The sequence below is a fragment of the Epinephelus moara genome, chromosome 6 (genome assembly GCF_006386435.1).
Source record: "Epinephelus moara isolate mb chromosome 6, YSFRI_EMoa_1.0, whole genome shotgun sequence".
Lineage (NCBI taxonomy): Eukaryota > Metazoa > Chordata > Actinopteri > Perciformes > Serranidae > Epinephelus > Epinephelus moara.
In genome coordinates, this window is record NC_065511.1 from 44,375,817 (window position 1) to 44,379,211 (window position 3,395).

Consider the following 3,395-nt stretch of genomic DNA (forward strand, 5'->3'; position numbering starts at 1 on the left):
ACTCGATAAATGTGACAGGTGCAAACTGACACAGCGCCAACAACAGACCAGGAGACCGAGTGCGTCAGATGTAGACGTGAAAGACCACGACTGAACAGCCATATGTGAGGAGTGAGAATATGTTGGCGTTAACTGGAGAATGATGCGATGCTTCTGTGACAGTAAACCACCGTATGAGCACAGTGCAAAGCGCCTGCGTTGAGTTAGCCAGTGATAAACACACATGCACTATAACATGCACATGAGGCCAGACCACCACTAACCTAAGAGAAGCTCAGAAGACATCACACACACACACACACACACACACACAGAGGGAGCGTGACACCATTACTCCTCTGTATCTGTATCTGTATCTGTATCTGTATCTGTATCTGTATCTGCACAGAGCTGATGGTGTTTGCTGCTCTGAGTGTCACAGACTGAACCTTTAACGACACTGAGACACATTCGTACGTTCACAGTGGTGATGTCATAGAGCCAACATCCTCCTGTGGGTTACAGGTGTATCTGCTGCTGTAATGACACACTGAGCACCTTCAGCTGCCACCTGTTGGTCTCATTAGCGTTCAGCATCTGCAGCTGTGATGCAGCTGTGATGGTGTGACGGTGACTTCCTGTTGTTGAAGGGTTGAAATGTTCCTGACCATCAGAGAATCAGGAGCTTATGTATCTGATAGAGAACTACAGGATCCTGTTTGAGCCTCTCAGACAGACCAATCAGAGACAGCCTGTTAGCATCACGCTGTGTGTTGTTTCACAGTTTACTGCTCTGCTTATGTTGATTGTTCAGAGTCAATATGTCATCACGTGTCACCACGTGTCATCACGTGTCATCACGTGTCACCACGTGTCACACTGCGGCTCAGTTATGACTTTTAAACATCTCTTGGACGACAGTGGAGCTGGATGATGGCACAGAGGCTTCAGCTGTCGGCCTGTGAGCGCTCAGACGGTGCTCGTTATTCTGTTTCATTCATCGTTGGTTTAGGTCTCTGCAGAGAGTCGTTTGCAATAAGAACAAGATTCAAACGACTTCCTGTAACGATGGAGGCCATCTTTTGTTCACATGTTTAGGTTGAGTGAGTTTAAGAGGACCTCCGATCAGAGAAACACTCACATGGGTCATTTTGACGCGCACTGATGACTTCCTGTTTCCTGTTTAAAGCCCAGTTTATGTTTGGTCTGTCCCAGACTGAAGACGACCAGCGGTAAAGAAACGTGTTGATATCTTTGGCGTGGCTCTAACACGGTGGTCCTCCGTCACACCGTCAGAGAGGTTCAAGGATGGTCGTTGTCACGGTCTGAGATCAAAGACAGCCTGGGATCAAACTCTGACAGTGTGATGCTGTCACCACCTACGTCTACTGACCAACCAATAGAAATGCAGCATGACATGAGCCAATCAAACAGACAGATAGCAGCTCGCCATAGAGACCGAGCGCAATGTGTCATAATCTGAAAGCCACGCCCCCAAAGGGGAAACGAGACCCTTTCCCCTCACACTTTCCCCCTCTGTTTCCAGCCTGTTGAGTTTTCCCTCAGTCCAAATGCCTAAAAGTTGCTGTGTGGTGGGCTGCACGGCCAATAAAAACCCAGAGCTCATCTTTTATCAGCTGCCGAGCAGAAAAACTGAACCTTGTAGAAGACAAAAGTGGACACAGGCAATAAAACGTGAGGCTTCAACAGGGAAGAAATTGTGGGATCCTGACACTCTGTATGTCTATGTGTGCAGCTAACACTTTGTCAAACCCTCCAAATGTATTTGTTAGAGTAACAGTTAACTGTGTTTATGTATGTTAAGCTAAAGCATTGACAGTGTGAATGCAACTTCTGTTATAATTATGCCCAGCGCTCCGCGATTCAAGCAGTCCATTCCAGCTAGCTAGCAATTCAGTCGTGGAGACTTGAAGGCGCGGCTGCGGAGGCAGAATGACAGCGAACTAGCCAAGAAGTGGAGGGGAAAACGGGCCTCGTTTCTCCTTTGGGGGCGTGGCTTTCAGATTATGACGCGTTGCGCTCTGTCTCCATGGAGGCAAAACTAAAGCACTAAAAGAAATGTGAGGAAAACCTTGTGAAGCCTTGTGATGTGTCCTCCAGCTCTGACCATGATCGAGGAGAGAAGGACGAAGCATGGAAGGAAATAGAGGCGGAGCTACAGCTGCCAGGTGAGACACCTGCAACGAGCTAACACACACCCACATACACACACACACACGCACACACACACACACACACACACCACAGTGTTCCTCTGTCAATAATCTCATCAATCAATAATTAGTATTTTTGTATCGTAACATTTTATGTATTAAATATAATAATAATTTCAGCAGCCTGTAGTTTTTGGGGTCAGGTGAGTGAATCTGTCACCTGTTCATTTTAACAGCTCCTGTTTGTTGTTTATTTTGAACCATAAGTAAACAAATATAATAACAACAACAACAATAATAATAATAATAATAATAATAACAGAGTATAAACTGTGTACCAGATGAAGACAATAATATGTTAACATATATTTGTCTTCTCCCATGAAGTCAAACTTGTTTAAATCCTCCGTGCTGCGCTCTGATTGGCTCATTCCTGATGTTCAGGCATTCAACATCTGGAGAAAAGTGAGCCCGAGGTGGGCGGGGCGTAACTCTAAACCTCCAGTCGTGAGCCAATGAGAGAGGACCTGATCCTAACTTGGCTCTCTGATTGGACAGAGCTGCTGTCAGCCTGCCGCTGGGGGCGTGGCCTGATTGGCTGCTGAAGTGTTGTGATTGGAGTGAGTCTCCAGTCTGGTCTGAGCCGTGAGGAGCGTCTTTACCGCCGCTCCGCCGCTCCGGGATTTACTAACCGTTCACCGTTTACCGAGCACAACAAGAAGTCACCGTGACTTTACCGTGAGCTCACACACAGCTCCGCCCCCGGTGGGACCCTGCCCGGTGATTTACCGTCCGCTCGGTGGAGGAAACATCACGGTAAGAAGTGTTTGTGCTGTTTGGAGGGAGTTTACCGACGCTGCTGCTGCTGCTGCTGCGGCGGAGCGACTGGGGCTCAACACAGGCTGAGTTCCCTCTGCGCGGACACTAGATCACCACACACACACATCTTACTGTGTCACACACACCTTACTGTGTCACACACACCTTACTGTGTCATGTTACAGAGGTTCAGACCTGCACACTGATTTAAATCCACATTTCTGACACGTTTCTGAGCAAAAACTGCTCCTCAACAAACATCTCTGCTCCGCTGCTGCTGCTGCTGCTGCTGCCTGTCTCCCTGTGTCTCTGTGCCTGTCTCCCTGTGTCTCTGTGTCTGTCTCCCTGTGTCTCTGTGCCTGTCTCCCTGTGTCTCTGTGCCTGTCTCCCTGTGTCTCTGTGTCTGTCTCCCTGTGTCTCTGT

General features: G+C 48.1%; 1 protein-coding gene across 4 annotated transcripts in view; it reads left to right on the forward strand.

Moving 5' to 3' along the window:
• The first annotated feature begins 2,789 nt into the window (after positions 1 to 2,789).
• The window catches only part of sema6e (sema domain, transmembrane domain (TM), and cytoplasmic domain, (semaphorin) 6E), a 186,701-nt gene continuing 186,095 nt past the window's right edge, over positions 2,790 to 3,395 (forward strand). For all 4 annotated transcript variants that reach the window (XM_050045993.1, XM_050045996.1, XM_050045997.1 and 1 more), the window contains exon 1: positions 2,790 to 2,969. The gene's annotated coding sequence lies outside the window, so the exon portion shown is untranslated. The remainder of the gene's footprint in view (positions 2,970 to 3,395) is intronic.